Genomic DNA, 8,538 nt, shown 5'->3' on the forward strand with positions numbered 1-8,538 from the left:
CAGGCCCCTGTGGCCAATGACTCAACTAGATGTAACCCATTCTGGGCACTGGAGGTTTTCTTGGTAGTGTAGGGTGTCTAACTGGGACTTTGTTGCCCTGTTATCAAGTGGCTCCATTTAGATTTCTTCCATATATGTATATATTCTTCAAAGCTTCTATGTGGGACATTTGTACACCGTGTGAAGGTGTATTGCCATGATTGGTGTACTAAAAAAGATAAATATACCTAGGCAAGAAGTGTAGGCGGGATTTCCAGGGAGAGAAAGGAAGAGGAGGAAGAATTGAGGCACACAGAAATTGCCAGCCAGACATGGAGAGGAAATGGGAGGTACAAGTTGGAGGAGAGGCAGTGCCACGTGAAAAAACACAGATTTAAAAATATGGGTTCATTTAAGTTATAAGGACTAGTTAAGACAAGCCCAAGATAAAGGTTAAGATTTCATAATTAATAAAAAGTCTCCAGGCCATTATTTGCAGACTGGCAGTCCAAATGTAGTCCTTGTCTTAATTAAGGTTTACTATTGCTGTGAAGAGACACCATGACCAAGGCAACTCATAAAGAAAACATTTAATTGAGGGTAGCTTGCTTATAGTGTCAGAGGTTCCATCCATTATGCTCATGAAGGGGAACATGGCAACTTATAGGCATACATGGTGCCGGAGTTGAGAGTGCTACAGCTTGCAGGCAGCTGTGGTATGGGAGGTCCTTCTGTCTATGTGTTGCTTTTATTGGTTAATGAATAAATCTGTTTTGACCAGCTTAGCAGAACAGAGCTAGGTTGGTAAAACTAAACTCAATGCTAGAAGAAAGAAGGCAGAGTCAGAGAGACACCATGTAGCCACTGCCAGAGACAGATGGACCAGAACTTTGCCGGCAGGCCATGAGCCTGGTGGTAAATATAACCTAAAAGAAATGGGTTAAATTAAGATGTAAGAGCTAGCCAATAAGAAGCTAAAGCTAATAGGCCAAGCAGTGATTTAAATAATATAGTTTCTGTGTAATTATTTTGGTCCTGTGGGCTGCCAGGAAACAAACAAGTGGCCTCCTACAACAAACTGGCACTCCAATATGTGCCAGCTAAATCCACATAAAACCTGAGAGGGTTTGGAAAGGAATTCTAGACACTAAAAAGAAAAAAGTTTAGCCACATTTTTTTTTCTGGATGGGCTCTGCTTACTGGCAGCATGTTGCAGCTCCTTTAAGAGAGGTCTTCCTGATTCCATGGTAGTGGCAAAAACAAACAAATAACAACAGAAAAACTCACACAGTTTCAAAATGGCAGCACAAACCACTTTGGCTCTTTCAGGAGGCCAAGCAATTGAATGGTATTTGTGGGCCCAGGTTCTTGTATGTCCACTCGGGGTCTGAAGGAAAGTAGCTGAGACCCTGTCCACAGCTCGGCGCTCCCTGCCTGGGCAGGGAATGGGATCAGGTCTACCAGGCATGCGCAAGCAGGGAAGCATGGCAGATTCCTGCCACCATATGCAGAGATATTTCCAGGCCATGTAGTGTGCTGCATGGCAGATTTAGCTATTACTTAGATAAAAAGGGTTTATGTGCTGCATGCTCCTTCTCAGAGTTAAAGTGGAGAGTGCAGATCCTACCTGGTGGTTCCAGAGCTGGCAGTAATGGTACCTCTGCCATTTTGAAAAATGGAGAGAGGTGGAGCCAGCACCCAGGGCTGCTCTGACCAAGCTGCTTACCATTTAAAAAACTCTCTAGGACAGAAAAGGATTATAGATACACAATAGATTCAGATATAAAAGCCCTTTAAATGAGTCACAGTGTGTATAAAAAATGTACATAGGCTTGGGAGAGAGAATAAAAATAGTAAAGAGACAGTAAATGTAGTATAAAAGAGTACAGGCAGTTATAGATTAAAGGAGTAAATATAATAAGATAAATAGTAAACTTGTAGAAAAAGTAATATAATAAAAAAATAAGCCGTGTAAAGATGGAATATACACAGAGAGTCTGAATTATGTATATTATTGTGTCTTCTTTGAATTTTTTGACTGTTAAAGAGCTACATAATGAGAGACATTTCATTGTATGGACTGCTAAGTTAAATCAACATAAAGGTATCTATCTTGTCTTCAAAATTTGGGTCTAAGGATATGTTGCTTTGGAAAAGAGGTTCTGCTTTTGTTTCCATGGAGAATGAGAACCTATGGAATCCTTCCAGACTAATGTGGTTTGATGGACCAAGACCCCCAAAAGGTCGCCATGAACACCCCCAAAAATTACTTTGCCCAACAAAAAGCAGGAAGCAGTTTGGAGAGAACTATGCCCAAATTCCCAAATATTGGTTATAAATGTTTCTTTACATTTAAAGGGGATATGATATAGAGATTGATACTTTGCATTGGTATGGGTCTTAGTTTATTGATACAAATTTTAGGTCAATTTTGTTAAATGTATATTTCTGTTCTTGATTAAGGAATTGTGTTTGGGCAGCTCATTTGAAAATGTAATGCATAATTAAGAAATATAGGTTAATAGATAATAAAGTCAAGCTTGTAATCATGTTAAGTTTTCTAGATATATAGAGACATATTTCAGTTAGATAGGTATTCTTCAAATCTCTCAGAGACCTTCAGAATATGGCATTTAAAATGTTTTAAGAAGTTAGGACTTTTCATGACAATGAGGTACATCTGCTCCTGACAGCACCAATCTATTTCAAGAGGATGATGGGCATTGAAGAGGCACCTGGAGTTTACTAGCCATTTGGGCAAGAAACTGCTCTTGTCTGGGACTGCTTGATGTTATGCTGTGTGAGTTGGACATGCAGGACCCACACAGAGATGACTGCTGAAATTGCCTAAGGGTGAGACTGTCCTTCAGGGTTCTTGCTTCATGAAAGAAACTGCCATACATTCTGCAGGATACAGAAGAAAGTGACTGACAAACTGCCAATATAGGTGGAACTGTCTTTGAAATTTCCTGCTCCATGGAAAAGTTTGCTGGATACTATGGGCCGGTAGGCTGAAGATGAGTGCCTGCATCATTACAGAAGAACTTTGACTTCTTTTTTTTTAAATATTTATTTATTTATTATGTATACAATATTCTGTCTGTATGTATACCTGCAGGCCAGAAGAGGGCACCAGACCTCATTACAAATGGTTGTGAGCCACCATGTGGCTGCTGGGAATTTTGGACCTTTGGAAGAGCAGGCAATGCTCTTAACCTCTGAGCCATCTCTCCAGCCCCTACAGAGAACTTTACGTGACTGTCCAGGCAGCAAGATGTCTCTGTCAATTCTAGAGTTTTGGAAGTTGCTTACAATGCACTTTCTGTTTACTTAGGTAATATTATATCCTTCTGGAGTCTTTGATGGAGTTGAAGAATAGATAGTTATAATTATAGTTTTCCTTAGTTATAATAAAAGGTAAAGTAGATATAAATGTTGTAACTGTAATTCTTGCTTAATACCTGTCTTGTTATATGTAATTTTACTGTTAAAATTAAAGCCTTCCTTTTTACTTAAATAGAAAAGGGGAAATGGTGTGGGAAGTTCTTCTTTCTATATGTAGCTTTTATTGGTTAATGAATAAATCTCTTTTGGCCAGTGGCTTTGCAGAACAGAGCTAGGTGGAGGAAAACTAAACTCAATGCTAGAAGAAAGAAGGTGGAGTCAGAGAGACACATGTAGCCACTTCTAGAGACAGATGCACCAGAACCTTGCCAGCAGGCCACGAGCCTTGTGGTAAATATAACCTAATAGAAATGGGTTAAATTAAGATGTAAGAGCTGGCCAATAAGAAGCTAGAGCTAACAGGCCAAGCAGTAATTTAAATAATATAGGTTTCGTGTGATTATTTTGGGAGTCTGGGCAGCCATGAAACAAACAAGCAGCCTCCTACAACAAAACTGGATTGACTGTCTCACTGAGTGAAACGTGAGAAAAAGTCCTCAAAGCCTGCCCCATAGTGTCACACTTCTTCCAATAAGGCCACACCTCCTAATAGTGCCTCTCCCTTTGGGAGCCATTTTCTTTCAAACCATCACAGTCCAACAAGAAAGCCTGCTACACTTCTACAGTAGTAGGTTTAAAAATGGCTCCTTAAATGGCTCTTCGTGTTAGTTGTCCATCCCCATATTCCTTCCTTTGCTGTGGGACAGTGGTCTTGTATTGTTTTAGTAAAATGCTGATTGGCCAGTAGCTAGGCAGGAAGCATAGGTGGGGTGACCAGACAGGAGGTATAGGCTGGGCAGCCAGGCAGGAAGTAGAGGCATGGCGACAAGAACAGGAGAATTCTGGGAAGAGGAAAGACAAGGTCTGCAGTCATCACAGTGGAAGCCAGATACAGAGGAAGCAAGATGAAAACATCTCACTGATAAAAGGTACCAAGTCATGTGGCCAGCACAGACAAGAATTATGGGCTACTTTAAGAGTTAATAAGAAGCCTGAGTTAATAGGCCAACCAGCTTATAATTAATATAGACCTCTGTGTGTTTCTTTGAGGCTGAACGGCTGTGGGATTGGGCAAGACAGAAACCTCTGGCAACATCCCTTTCTCCTCCCTCCTAATCCTAATCCAGTCCCCCCACCACATCTATTTATAAATATATAGTCTATTTCCCCTACCTTGGGAGATTGTCTCCCCACCCCCAGTCCTTTGCTTGATATCTATCTACTGTGGTTTTATGGATTATAGTTGGCATATTGAAGGTTTAAAAGCTAACATGTACATATAAGAGAAAATATACAATACTTGTCTTTTGGGTCTAGGTTACTTCACTCAGGATGATTTTCTCTTCCTATCTCCATCCATTTGCCTGCAGATTTCATTATTTAATCTTTAACAATATTTTAATGTCATTCTCTATTCATCAATTGGACTCAAATATTTTTATGTGTATGGATATTTTGTCTGCAAGTATGTCTGTGTACCCTGTGTGTGCCTCATGCCTTTGGAGGCTAGAGAGGGCAGCAGATTCCCTGGAACTGGAGTTAGAAACTCCACTTGTGAGTGTCTATGTGAGTACTGGGAACCCAGCCCAGGTCTGCTGGAAGAGCAGCCAGTACTTTTAATCCTGGAACCATCTATTCTGTCTGTCAGTGGTTTTTTTCTTTGTTCTAAAGGTAAAATTTAGAGTTGGGTAATTAAAGGTGTGGTGTTGGACATTTCTTTAATCCCAGCACTCAGGAGGCAGAGGTCAACGGATCTCCATGAGTTAGAGGACGGCCTAGTCAAAACAGTGAGTTCTGGGCCAACTGGGGCTACATTGTGAGACCATGTCTCCAATAAGTAAGTAAGTAAGCAAATAAATAAATAAATAAACAAAATTTGCATGCAACTTTATTTCCTGCAAAAAGAGAAATTTACACGCCAAATTATTTTTATGTTTATTCCCTCACTACAGACAAAGCACAAATACACAAAACATTCTGGCTCTCCAATAAGCACAGCATTGAGCAAGAGGAACAGGATGCTACAAAGCATCCTGAACAAAGAACAAAGCCTGTGTTAGAGAACAGGGACCAGGAAGATGACTTAGTGGGTAAAGTAGTTGCAGCGATGGTTGTGAGCCGCCTGATGTGAGTGCTGGGAACTGAACTTGGGTCCCCTGGAAGGGCAGCAAGTGTTCTTAACACTACGGCGTCTTTCCAGCACTGTCGCCTTCCTGTTTAAAGCCTGTGAGGAGTAAGCAGACCACAGCTCAGGGGTCAGATCTGTCCCTGCTGTGGAACCAAGGACAGCTATGCATTTAAGTAAAGAAAATTCTGGAATATGAAGCTTACACAAAATTCCAACTAAGGTGCGCATGGCTACAGCTGTGTGCCCACAGCCCGGCCTCTTTGTTGATACACGGACTGTCTAGGGCTGTTTGCCAGGGAGGGCAGCCGAGTAGAAGAGCCGTTGTGGAGGCCAAATTGTCAGAGGCCCACAGAGCTGGAGGCATTTACTATCGGCCCCCTCCACAAAAAGCTCTCTCACCTGCTTTAAGCCTTGTGGATAGACAGAGGCAGCTCCCACTAAGGCTACTTGCAAGAAATAGCGAAAGCTTTTGAGGAAGCCCTCATGGCAGGAGGTGGAAGAAGAGACTGTTGTCATGTGCTAACATCTGTCCAGTCACCATACTGGAAAAACCAGCACTACCAGAGCAGGAGGGTAAGGCCTGAAGTCACCAACTGGGGCTGCAGCCATTATACCTGAGGAGCCAAGCAGGTGATAACAAACCAGGGAGCAACCTGGGATCAGGCCCGTGGCACGACAGATGTGGCAGGCTTGGCTAAGGTTCACCTACTTGCTGCCTGAGTGAGTTAGGTCACCTGGGCACAGAGAAAGGCTTGGGGGGCTTTGCAACCTTCTGTGGAAAGTGAGCCCAGGAGCACCGTGGGGTTGCATAGCCAGACACCGCAGAGGCCCTACCTCAGCTGGCTCATACAGATACCAGCTGATTTTTGAGTTGCATTATTTAGAGATTTTATTTATTATGGATACAGTGTTCTATCTGCATGCAAGCCTGCACGCCAGAAGAAAGCATCAGATCTCCCTATAGATGGTTGTAAGCACCATGTAGTTGCTGGGAATTGAACTCAGGACCTCTGGAACAATAGGCAGTTCTTTTAACCTCTGAGCCATCTCTCCCTGAGCCATCTCTCCAGCCTGAGTTACATTTTTTTCTAGTATAACTCAGCTACTGAGGCAGAGACTTGGGTGTTAGGGTTTGGATCTTAAATACCCTCCAAAGACCATGTACTAAAACTTGGTGGGCAACCTGTGACACTCTTAGGAAGTGGTACAACTGTTAGGTGTGGCCTAGAGGAAGGGAGTGAGGTCCTGGGGATGTGTCCTTCAAAGCAATGCTAAGCCAGTGGCCCCTTCTCCTTCTCTTTGCTTCACTTCCTGGCCGCTATAAGGTGAGCAACTTTAGTCCATACTGAACTTCACACAGGGATGTTCAGCTTTGCCTCAGGCTGGGGCCAAAGAGTTAGGGACAAGTGATCAAGGATGAACTGTGGAGCCCAAACCTATCTCTGCTCTCTTGTTTATTTCAGGCATTTTGTCACGGATTCAGGAAGCTAACCCACACAGCAGGCAATGACTGTCCTGCCAGTTGGGAACCAGAAGACGTAGACCAAAGATACAGGACAGTGTATCAGACTGTCCCAGACTGTCCTGGACTGGTAGGCCACAGAGCCAACACTACTCACTAGGAAAGAGTTTGAACTGGTGGGCCACAGAACTAGATGAATGCAAGAAAAGAGAAGCAATGATCTAGAGGATGGAATGAAGGGCAGCAGCAGCAGGGACGGCTGGATGTGCCGGGTCCGAGGCTGATGCTGCAGCAGGGATGACTGGATGCGCGAGGTCCGAGGCTGATGCTGCAGCTTCATTTTAGCAGGGGAAGCTGTCCCAGCACCACTGGCCCCAGCTGAGCAGGGGGATGGTGGTATCCAAAGCACACGGAGAAGGAAGGACTCAGGGGACATGGCTCAGATTCCAGGTGGGTCTCCATGTAAAGGCTAAAGAGGAGCAGGCAGCCCAGCACTCGGGAGGCAGAGGCAGGCGGATCTCTGTGAGTTCGAGACCAGCCTGGTCTACAAGAGCTAGTTCCAGGACAGGCTCCAAAGCCACCCAGGAACCCGGTGTCAAAAAAAAAAAAAAAAAAGAGGAGCAGGCTGAAGGTGAGATTTGGAGTGATGGAGACCAATCAGATGCTAAACAGCATCCAGACAGGCACTCCAGAACACCAATGATGATGATGACAGAAAGGACTGGGAGGTGACCCCATGGGGTGGGGATAGGGGGGTCTCTGAACGAGATAATAAATAACCACAGCTCTGACAAAGGGCCTTGAATGTTCTGTAAATACACAGGATCACAGGTGCCCTCATTTAGATTAGCCGGTCAAAGGAGGCCTCCCTGGGGAAGAGCAGCCCACTGGAACTGTAAAGATTGAATGGGAGTTTGTTAGTTTGTCCTCGACTGACTGGAAACTGACTGATAGTCAGAGCGGCTTCCAGCTGGAGGGTCCTGGACGGAGCACCGAGCCTGCTACGGGCCATGAATCTGTGCGGTGCTGCGTATTGCCTTTCTGCATCACCGGGACGGGAAGCTGCGGCTGCGCCCACCTCTAGGGTACGGAGCACACACAAAGCACTCACACCTCTGCAAGGTACCAGCCTGGGCTACCGCGGGGAGGGTGAGCCATTCTGAGGATTCAGCTAATCGTTTCTCCTGGACTTGCCCCAGCACACAGGACGGCAGCTTCGTCTTTCTCTGCGTGGTCTTCCTTCCCTTAGCCAGCCTCTGAGTGAGGTTAAAAAAACAGCTCCTACAAGCGGTGTTCCTTTTCTTCTGTCTGAAACAATATAGTCTCCAGCCCTAGCTCTACCTGCAGGCTACGCTTCCACAAAAAGCCTTTTGTTGAAATGTGGGGCACTGGGGGGGGGGGGGGGGGGGGGTTGGTCCCCAGGTTCCTTTTTTTTTAATAAACCCCCCCCTCCTCTTGGGTTTTGTTTTTTTGTTTTTTAAAAAATTTTTTTTTTTTTTTTTTTTTTTTTTTAGGTCAGAAGTTA

This window comes from Microtus ochrogaster, chromosome 19 (assembly GCF_000317375.1).
Source record: "Microtus ochrogaster isolate Prairie Vole_2 chromosome 19, MicOch1.0, whole genome shotgun sequence".
Lineage (NCBI taxonomy): Eukaryota > Metazoa > Chordata > Mammalia > Rodentia > Cricetidae > Microtus > Microtus ochrogaster.